This window comes from Rhipicephalus sanguineus, chromosome 6 (genome assembly GCF_013339695.2).
Source record: "Rhipicephalus sanguineus isolate Rsan-2018 chromosome 6, BIME_Rsan_1.4, whole genome shotgun sequence".
NCBI classification, from domain to species: domain Eukaryota; kingdom Metazoa; phylum Arthropoda; class Arachnida; order Ixodida; family Ixodidae; genus Rhipicephalus; species Rhipicephalus sanguineus.
Window position 1 is genome coordinate 71595031 of NC_051181.1, and position 11359 is coordinate 71606389.

The following is an 11359-nucleotide window of genomic DNA, read 5'->3' on the forward strand; positions in this document are numbered from 1 at the left end:
CATGGGAGTCAATCATTAAGCCTGAGCAGCAATGCCATCAGCTTTAGTCAGAAGTACTTGGTTTCTAGCACGAAGCATCAACTTTTTTTCACATTTTGCCTGCATTATAGGACAGTGGATGTTTGTTGAGCTAGAAGATCTTTCACACGTAGTGAGCTTGCTGTAGAAGAAGAGAAGCTAGGCGCTGGAAGTGAAGTCGAGTCCCGAGGAGCCAAATCAAGAGAAAGGGGGAGAAGGCAGAGCGACACTTGCGGAAACGAAATGAATGATCGGTCAAGCAGTGATGCAAGCAAGGTAAACACAGTGGCGGAATCATCATTGAGCACGACGTGTTCCCTCAGTTTGCTAGACAAATGTTTACAGAACACAGAAAGAAATTAGTATTGTCAATATTGGCCACTATATGCTAAAAAATTCCAAAGGTTTTCAAGGGTTTCAGGGCTTTAAAAATGTACTTTTACTTTTTCAAGGGTTTTCAATCGTTTCAAGGACCTGCATGCACCCTCAGTAAAGGAGCAGATCACAATTTAAAGTGGAATGTGCGCCCTATGAATACCACCAAAATATGGGATTGCAAACTTGAAGCTTGATTGAGCGCTCACTTAATGCAACTGCACATAAACATACACATTACAATATTGCAACACTTGACTAGTGAATGCAATTAATGTTAAATTAGCGTAACGCGATTGTTCGTACACTTGCACATTATAAAATCACAGTCGTTCACTATTGGTAGCACCACCGCTCTTCATCTGTTCAGGCAACTTCGGTTCCCTCGACAGAAGTGGGGCCAAGGTGTTCTTTACATTCGTGGCCAGCGATTTGTGACAGATGAAGCCTGCGACAGAAGGACAGCACACTTATAACTAAAAATTCCACGAGAAAAATATAACAAACTTTGCACACGTCACGATGAAATTATTTGATTAGTTCTGTATGGGTAGAACTGCAGTGCATGACCAGCACATTGCGTTCCCCAGTAAAAATGCAAAAGAGGGCAAGAACGAAAAGCACGCTGTGCCAGAGCTTTATGAACACCTTCTATGTCAAAGGTGTGAACCATACTTTACCACTTTGGCTGCAGCATAATTTCCAGCTAGACATATAACAAACATAAGAGGAGAGACAGGGCAGAGCTCTTGCCTTCAACTGCTGAAATTCATTCACAAACCCAGAATATCCCCAGTAGACAAATGATCCAACAAGTGTGTCAGAAATAACATTCAAGCAGGCCAGCAAAAAAATTTCACTGGCGACAGAAGTCATTGTTGGTAAGCTTCTTAAGACATGCCACTTCTTGCCCAACGAGTTCAAAAATGGCACACTTACATATTTATCACCAGCCATGAAAATGCAGCAGTCTTACTGCCTGTCTGTCTAGAGAGCAGTCAGAGCCCACATATCTAGTTAAAAACACGAGTTAGGTTTTTAGTTTTAACAGTCAAATAAATAGAGTGCATTGCTCAGTGGATTTGCTTGCACGTAAAGTGACTTCCTTGCATGTCTGATTGTTTCAATTTCGTCAGCTGAAGCCTAGTGCTCTCTGGCAGTTGAGCTGCCAAAAAGATTGAGCTGCCTCTGCCCCTTCACTCTTCATTTTCCTGTTCAGCATAGGCGTTAGGAGATATGTCACAGCTAAAGCAATCACACAAACTAGCCCAACTCTCTTATTTAACTTTGCCTACTGAGTAACAATATGTTTACTAAGAAAACCTACAAAAACTACGAGACATTTTGAAGTAATTTTGTGTGTTTACCCAAGTGAGATGCAAACAGCTTTTGGAAGTTCGTATCGTGTAGCATATTTTCATTGCTCCTAAACAAAATTCCACCACGCCACAAGAATTAAGAGTCGCTTCAATTTAATTTGCATCGTACAAGCTGATATGCTGTTAAGTGCATTTTGTATGTCATAATTACTCTTCATAGGCTTCTCTACAAACAAACGTTAACACGGCTGACCAATGAAGTGTGTTTTCAAACTTCAGAACACCATTTTACTTTGGCTTTACTGCAGTTATGCAAGCTGGTTAGACTAAAGCCTGCAGAACACAACAGCTATCAGAAATGTTCTGTTTCAAAAGTGGCATATTCACTGTGGGACATACTTGTAAGAATATTATTTTTTTATAACTATAAACCCACACTTACTGACAAGCAGTCTACGACAGCCAAATGCTCCTTTTGAAGTAAGAAATCACGAAAGAGTTGAACAGTTTCACAGTGGGATTCTAAGGTACATGTCACAGTTTGTAAGAAGCGAAAAATAGCAGACATCAAACGCCTATTCAGAGCTGTTTGATTTAGTCAGCATGTTGAAAAAAGTTAAACACGTTTTCCCTAACTTAGCAGCAAAGTTGATTGATGGCGTGTTATAAATGGGCTAGGTGCTTACTGGCAAACAAGCACCAAACATCACATGCAAATATAAGGGGACCACCAACCACACAGGACATCGAATAACTCATCTGGAATACAATATCCTATTAGCTTGTAGTGAAGTTTTAAACAGCAGACGGGACAATGTTAACGCCCAAGCTATGGAACGCGCAAAAAATGTCATAATATCCGGGGTTTAACGACCCAAAACCACGATATGATTATGAGAGATGCCGTAGTGGAGGACTCCGGAAATTTCGAACACCTGGGGTTCTTTAACGTGCACCTAAATCTAAGTACACGGGCCTCAAACATTTTCGCCTCCATCGAAAATGCAGCCGCCGCGACCGGGATTCGATCCCGCAAACTTCGTGCCAGCAGTCGGGCGCCATAACCACTAGACCACCGTGGCAGGGGCCAAACAATGTAAAAAAGAATATGGAAGTCACTGAGCATTACAGTACAAGGACCGTGCATGCAAAAATTTGCTTCATCTGGTGACAAGATAGTCGGCACACCATTAATAGATATGGCAGCAGAAGTAACATTGCTCAATGATAAGACACCTCATGTGTCCCTTTTTTCCTTTCCTCTGTGAAAATTACTTTTTGAAACTGCAATATATTGCTGGATTTTACTAATAACATCAGTTCGTAGTCAGCACTCTGGCTGTGCTCTACCAGTCTTGCTCTTCGTTATTGCTGTTTTACACATAAATGTAAAGAATAATACTTGAATGCCATAGTCCGCTGCCAGTTCATTGGCACAACTTGGTTAGGGCAAATACAGTGCCTAAGACGGCACTCTAACACACAAGCATGCATACCTTACAACTTGTTTTACCAAGTTTTACTTCATCATGAAACTCTGAAAATCAATTTAATTCTGCCTCGCATAGATGTCCCAAGTTTCCTCAAACAGTGAGATATCCTGCTATGGCGCTGTGCAGGTAGCTGACAACATATTTTTTCAGCACATCCTACCAGAAGCAGGTGGCCACAAGCATGAATGGCCAAGTGGAACATGTATATGACATGCACTTGCTATTACATATTGTTTCCTGTCTTGGAGTTGCTCACAATATAGGAGCAATAAGTCTCTCAATTGAAAAGGTCTAAACTGTCGATTTGTAGTGATGGAAACAAATAAATACCATTTAATATGGCCTTGTCCAGACTTGCAGGAAGAATGCTTCCATCTTTCACAGCAAGCTGTCCACCACTTGTCTCTTGAGCAGCTGTCTATGCTGGATACATGCATAACAGATAACAAAAAGTTCCGTCAACTTGCGCACAGAGTCCTTACAGTACAGAAGTAGTAATATTAAGCATGATGGCTTAACACAGGCATATCATTCATTATATACCAAAATTGTCCTCGAAAATAGGCCCAGGATGCATTAAGAACAAGTATTAGAGTAGTAGTGGGTCACAGCAAATAATTGTAATTTGCATTGGGTGTCGAATTTTTCCTACAATTACAACAACAATTACTACAATTCCTACAATATACAGCTTGCCATATAGGTAATTTGAACACAAGAAAACTCCAGGAGCACTCCCACCAAAATATTAAATAAATATACGTGTGGTCAATTTGCAGAATGGATGACAATGAGCCCATTTATTGTATGACATCATGAATGTGGAGATTTCAAAAAAGCTTAAGATTCAGTAAAAGAGCAAGAATGCCAGATGGGACAGAAAAGATTGAGCACTGTGTTAGTTTTTCTGTCCCTCTGCTGTTCTTACTTTCATTAAATCTTGGGCACGCTTTAGCAACATGCCCAATTTTCCTCTCTCTGAAACAACTATCCTTGCTGTACTAAAGTCCATTCATGTGCAGACCTGGTCCTTTGCACTAGAAGTGCCTGTTCAATTTAATGAGCCCTTGATCCACTCCCGTTCTTTTGTTCTTTAATAGCGAGGGCCTCGTGCCAGCAAACTTGATGCCCTCAGGTAGCACATGACGGTTTATTGATCAGCTACCAGCTCGTAGATTTCACGGGCTATGCGACACCAGCATGACTACGAATGCTGGTGTGGCACTGCCAGGATTACACACACAGAAGTGTCCAGTGGGGTGGATGAGAGAACGACTATGTCGTAGCTAGAGTGGTGGAGTATGAGATGCAACACTTTGTTGTAGGTTCAGGCCCTGGCAGCAGAATGTTTGTATTTTTGTCTACATTATTTCCTCTTTATGTCATAATTACTACACTACTTTTAAAAACTACAAATAATCTCCCCTATACCTGCCTTGGCTTCATCAGGTTTTGTCGAACAAAAAAACTGAGCCCCTTGATCTATTCAATTTTTTTTTTAGTTTGTTCAATTTCTCAGTGCTGTAATCACGCCTGAGAACCAGTAACCTCACTGTGATCTGCAAACACGTATACAGATATCAGAAATTGCGTTCTCTAATTAATTACTTCATAAACTAAAGCAGCATTGTCACCAGTTTCACTGAATGCTAGATTTTAGTTGTGCATCCTGCAAATAAGAACCCCCTTTCAATTTCCTCTTTCTTTAGCAAAGCACGAAGGAAAACAAGAACTATACAGTACAACACAATCAAGTAGTGTTTCAATGCACCAGCGCAGCCTAATAAACCATTTACCATTTGGGATAAGAAGCTTTTGCAATGGTGCTATTCCCTGTTACAAGAATTTGTATTAGAATGTGTATGGTTCATCAAAGAAAATATGAAATGGCATGTCAGATATCTGACCCAATTTTTATCACACAAACACAGCAACAAAAAGAGCATGTAATTGTTAATAAGCTTAATTGAACTGACACTAAATATCAAGCACTCATTACCTACTTTTTAATTGCTGACTTGAGTGAAGTTGTTTATATTAGAAAGTTGTGGTGCATGACAATTTAGCACATACCAAGTTTTGCTTGAAATGTCGTCCCTTCCTTGTCACGTGCAGTTCAGACACGCCGCGTGTCCCGCGCCAGTTTCGATATCAACCTTAAAATTGGAAGTTGAATATCTCGGATAACGCGCAACTCTCGCGATTTCAAAAAAAAAAAAACGGCATGCCACAACTTGGCACGCACAATATCTTTTTAATATAAACTACCTCCCTAAATAATTTAAAAGTGGATGAACGAGTTGTTAATTAACAGCGTAAATGTAATTTGCTTGCGGCAAAGTATTTCCGCCTCGACTTCAAGTTCATGAGCGAAAATGACAGGAGCCTGACTGTCACACAACGTTTATAAAAAATATGTAATGTCCAAAAAGAAAACACACACACTACATGCATGCTGTGCGACTTCCCGTTAAGTTTGATGTGTGTACGTCCTGTTACTACCAGTAATCCATAGCGTGATTCACACAAATGCATTGCTTCAAATGGGCATCCAGCACACATCTAGGTGCTACGAGCCGCGACCTTGCGCATTTACACCACAGAAAGGGTGTGGAACGACCAGTATGTTTATAAGCGGACCCACTTTTACGGCGACAAGGCAATGTGCAAGTCGCTCCAAGCGACGATCTCGTGCAGCTAAGTTATAGCGGCTCAACAACACAAGGCGTGCGTGGCAGGAGCACAGAATCCCGTAATGGAACGCGCATTCTTCAGCTTGTTTTCAACTGTAATCAACGCACACGGCAACCGCTCCATAGAAAGGTATAACGAAGAGCACAGAAAGCAGCGATACTAGCACAATGCATACTTTTTTAGCAGGCCCTTGCTCTTGCGCAGCATCCCTTCTGTGGTAACTGGCCGCCCGCCCAGGCACTCTTACCTGCATAAAAGTTTTCCATGCACTAGAGTAACTCAGTAACGCAATTTGGTAACATTCTTGAACTCACCGAGGTGTTGTATCCGCTGCGGCGACTGTCTCGTCAAACGGCCCGCGCTTGCGATCTTGTTCAAAGCTCGCGTCCGTTGGTGGTGCCGCGACGACGCATCGCCGCCGTCGATTCCATGTCAACAAACGACCCGAACGTCCCGACACGCGATGTAAGTAGTACGTGTTCATTCAACAACGATAACCGCACGTAATATTGATAAACACGGTAAAAATAGATGGCGCGAAACACCACTTCGTTCGCAGCGAGCGCAGGCAGCCTTTCAACGGAACCCGTTTGAACCACGTCACGTGTTCACTGACGTCTCTGCGCGTGCGCGTTCTTCGGTTTGAACTGATTGGCTCTCTCGCTCAGCGGGCGATTTGAATCCTTGAACTGAGTTGCGGCAACTCTCTCTCCCTTCCGTCTACTGCATCTCCTGTTCATGGCCTCCGGTACGCCGGCGCGCAATCTTAGAGGCCATGGCTTGTTCACCACTTCTTTCTCGGACGCGCGCCTGTACTGTACTGTACAATCGGCGGCCGCAACGCGTCAACCGCGTCTGATCGGTTCTTACTACTACTACTACTACTACTACTACTACTACTACTACTGCGCTTTTGCTGTTTAAAAATATACAGCATCTGTACACGAGTGGTGCGTTTTAATTACTGCTAAAAGTAACAGCTGCTGTCTTTACGGCTGGCTGGAGTGTGCACGTCCGTGCGTGTGCAAAACAAAAGCACGTCGAAAACCGGGCCTTTTGACAACAAGTGTTCACTGTGCTACTTAATACCTCTTCGCAGGCACGTAGCAAGCCCCCCCCCCCCCCCCCCGAAAAAAAAAATCTTTTCTACGTGCCTGCCTCTTCGTATTGAGCAACGAACCAATGGTACCATCAATGCCTCGCCCTTAGTGTGATTCAGCTGCAGCTTCTTTCTTATTGATGTACTTTGTTAGCCTTAATTGATATATTCTAAGTTGGGCATGTAAGCAAGTTACTATCAATTTGAAACTGCCCATTTAAACACTATTCAAAAGTACATTGCACGTCGTCGTAATAAAAGCAGGAGAAAATACTTATTTGTTGAAAGGCGACAGCTAATCGACAAAACAGTAGTTTAACAAACTTCGTTTCTGGGCAAGTTCGTTTATATTCGAAAAGAAAGCCAACGTACTGTGTATACTGAATAGTACAGAAACAGGAATACTGTGCTGAATTCCACTATTTATGTCTTGAAAGAGGCTGTTTTTCCTGTGCGTGACCGTTATCCCGCTTCGACATTGCGCTTTGCAGTATTCCATGAAATACGTTGTCCTTGGCAATGGACAAACGAAGGCGGAAAGACCATACGGTCCTTGCTGTTATATTAGTTTCTTTTGTGAGTTACTGTGTTCGTTAAAAGTGCGATCTATAAATGCAAGACAAAATTTACAAGTTTCGATGCGTTTTTATAGCATCATTGATCCCAGGAGGGTTAGAGTCAAAGAACCCGCGCAAAAAAAAGATCTCTTCTCGGGTGGGTAAATAGGGAATTAGTGGTAAATTACGATGAGAATGAATGACACACACACCACAGGTGTAACCATGTGGCGGGGGGATGGGGGGGGGCGGGCGGGGCGGAGAGAGCGCGCGCCTCCAGACCGGCCGTGGTTTTACAATAAAGGATCGGTCGAGAAGAGAGCACTGCGAAGAGTGTTCTCAAAAGAAACGTGGGGTTTCAAAGGTAAGGGTACGAGGAAGTTCTGTAGATCCGGTACACATATGGTTGGAGAAATGAAAGGGCGTACTTACGAAAATTGCGTACATTTTACTGGTTTGTGACAAGGGCGTCCGCAGAACTTTTTGCAGGGGGGTGCATACGCAAGGGGGGGGGGGGGGCATTCAGCATTGGCAGCTTTTCTTTAACTGCCGTCACATGACAGGCAAGATTAGTCCAGTAGTTTGTAAGGCGCGGAAATTGAATGGCAAACCTGAAGGCCAGGACCTGAGTGTGCTAATCAAGCTGTGTAGCTTATCGCAAGTGCATAGAAAAATATTATCCGAAATTCCAAGGTGGGGGGGGGGAAGCTGCCCCCCCTTGCACCCCCCTCCGGACGCCCATGTTTGTGAACGTTTTGGCCGTGGCACAGCCTTCGTCAGTCAGAACTTTGACCAGTGCGCACGCGCATGTGCGCGTGTGTTTGCGCGTGCGTGGTGTATTTGCATGTGTGCGCGCGCGCGCGTGTGTGTGTGTGCGTGGTGTGTGTGTGTGCGTGCGTGTGTGTGTGGTGGTGTGTGTGTGTGTGTGGTGTGTGTGTGTGTGTGTTGTGTGGTGTGTGTGTGTGTGTGTGTGTGTGTGTGTGTGTGGGTGTGTGTGTGGTGTGTGTGTGTGTTGTGTGTTTGGACTGACCTGCATGCAGTATCAAAATTTATGAGGCATTGATTGCACCAAGTTCCACTGGCAGTGATAATGCCTCGATGGTATTTCGACATAATTGCGTCAATGACATTTTTATTCCAAACTATACTCAACAGAAATACTGTTAGTGAGATATTTCCTCAATTGTATTTCAAAATAATTGCGTCAATGAAATTTCTATTGCAAAGTGCTCAAGAGAAATATTGTTTACGAATTATTCCTCAATGGTATTTCGATAGAAATGAGTCAATAAAATTTTTATTGCAAAATGGTCAACAGAAATATTGTTTGCGAATTATGTCCTCAATGGTATTTCGATAAAAATGAGTCAATGAAATTTTTATTGCAAAATGGTCCAACAGAATTATTGTTGAGGAAATATTCCCTCAATGGTATTTCGATTGAAATGAGTCAATGCAATATTTATTGCCAAGTGCTCAACAGAATTATTGTTGACGAAATATTCCCTCAACGGTATTTCGATAGAAATGAGTCAATGATAGTTTTATTGCGAACTGCTCAACAGAAATGTTGTTGACGAAGTATTGAAGCAAGTCAATGAGTATTGCGGAATCATTGATAATCAATAAAGTCAATAATTCGATCATACTCCGGCAATGGAAAATCAACAGTCATTTTCATAAGGGCAAGCACATCGTAATGTGCGCTTGGCATAGTCCCCAAACATGAGGAGCATTAAATTGTGTTTGAATGCAGCGTTTTAGCGACTCGGTGGTAAACAGAAACGAGGCTCATGCACTTTCGCGTTGTTGTTAGGTGTATAGGGTGATTCCACGAGAGATCGAACATGCCTGTCCGGTCGCAATTTTTTGTTTTGTCTGGGTTTTTTATATGTTATGTGGGCACATTCAAAGTGCACGGAACTGAACTTTATTTCCAAGAACGCTCCCAGCGCGCCAAAAAAATATTTGAAGGTGGCGGCGCGTGCCTCCTGGTTTTTGCTCACTGCAATGTTTTCGGATTTCACGGCCGAATTTAGCGCGAACTATAAAGGATGTATCGAAATTTTCTTTTGCTGGTTTTAATACGCATTACTGTGAATTACATCCATGCTTTTTTATGCCGTCCTCAAAAAGAAGAAAATGTGAAAAAATGGCAAACACGGCCGAGATCAAAAAGGGTCCTAAGTTTGAGGCGCCTTGGCGCCTTTATTTTCAAACAGAAACTTGAAAACAGTGTCAACTATAGAAAAGAGCCTTTGCAACATTTATACGGAAGATCAGTTTCCTATGGGCAGCGAAAAAAAGAAAAAATAGTTAAAAAAGCGAGTTTTTTCAAAAAAGTACATTTTCAAAAAATAAAATAAAAAAAACTCCGGTCTCAATTTTGGCGGCAATTTTTTATCGAAGAGCGCTTATGTCACTGAATACACGGTTTTTAATATCGTATGTCCTCATTTGCTTTGTTTACGAGATATAACTGGCCAAAGTGACCCTTGCTGTGAGTGCTCATTTCAGTGCGACTGATGGTTGTTGATAGCTTGCATTGTGCGTAAATCGCAGTTTTAATTATTCTGCTGCAGCAAACCTTGCTCTGGTGGCTTTTCGTCAAGAAAAATGTATTCTCAGATTTTATTTGGTTCTACCGTGTGCAAAAGTGGGCTGCTGCCGCCCCCTAAATGGCTCACGTGTAAACAGTTTGCAGCCTACAACCTCGCCCACAATCATCAGAGGAAAGATGGAGCGCCTGTTCAAGATATCAACCGCTTCTTCTTCCTGAAGAAATGCCTGGTCTACCTCATCGCGGTTAGATGTAAACAGGTTTTCCTTGAGGAGCCTAAAGCCAATGCAAGCAGACCTCGCAGGTGTCGCGAAGATCCTCAGCCTATGACAGTAGCTTCTGGAGGTAGTCAACAACAAAAAGAGCAAAGAAAAAAAATTGCGCAACGAAAACGTTTTCCTCAGCAACCTTCTTTTTGTGAACGCGTAAATAATCGGCACAGAACAATGGACGTAGCCATGGGCCGCGCGCATCGCGTGTAGTGAACAGCTAGACCTAGAGCAAGCCGAAACGTTTATACTGAACGGCGCCGCACAAATTATCTCACATCTGCGCAGCTGTCATGAACGCCTTTCCAGAACTGCTTACGGTTTAACATTTTGTGACTTAGGGTGTCTAAGCGCTTTGGGCTGTAATATATAATTTCTAGGCCGCACTCATTGTCAAACTAAGGGTAATGTCCTTCTGGTGCCACCAATGCCTCTGCTGTCCTCGACGTGGGAAAGCACTTTTAAAGTGGCAACAAAACATCATAAATTGGGCAGCTTCGGCCACTCATGGCTTAATCATGCCGCACCGCACGTTTTCTGGCTGCTGAAACGCTGAGGTAAAGGTCGAGATGATACAGGAAGACGTTATCTGCGACGCCGAAAACATGTGATTGCGGGAAGTGAAATAAACGGCTCGGAAATCATTGGCTAACTTTTTTACAAATGTTGTTTAGGCACAGTGTGCGTCGAATGGGAAGATGGTTAGAGCGTACAATGCACGTAATGGAAGGGAAGCAAGCAGGCAGTGAGAAAACAACTGCATAACAGCGCGCCTGCTGATTGTGGCATTTAGTTACAGATTAAGTTGGCCTTCGCTGCATACAGATGCTTTATTCTGTGTGGAAGGAGAGTTTTGACAAAGTGACCTAAACCATGTGTTCGCGGTGTCTCGCGTGCTTCTGATTAGCGAATACTGGCGGGGTAAGTTGAGGTTGTAATCTGCAAACTGCGTACGCGTTCGGCCTTTAGAGAGCC

At 42.9% G+C, this 11359-nt stretch overlaps 1 long non-coding RNA gene across 2 annotated transcripts in view; it reads right to left on the minus strand.

Moving 5' to 3' along the window:
- Positions 1-449: 449 nt before the first annotated feature.
- Positions 450-11359, minus strand: part of LOC119397908 (uncharacterized) — a 36330-nt gene continuing 25420 nt past the window's right edge. Inside the window, exons 3-4 of one of the 2 annotated variants that reach the window (XR_007416531.1) lie at positions 3536-3628; positions 450-841 (exon numbers count right to left, since the gene is read on the minus strand). This is a non-coding gene — a long non-coding RNA (uncharacterized LOC119397908). The remainder of the gene's footprint in view (positions 842-3535; positions 3629-11359) is intronic. The other variant, XR_007416530.1, reaches the window with a different exon arrangement.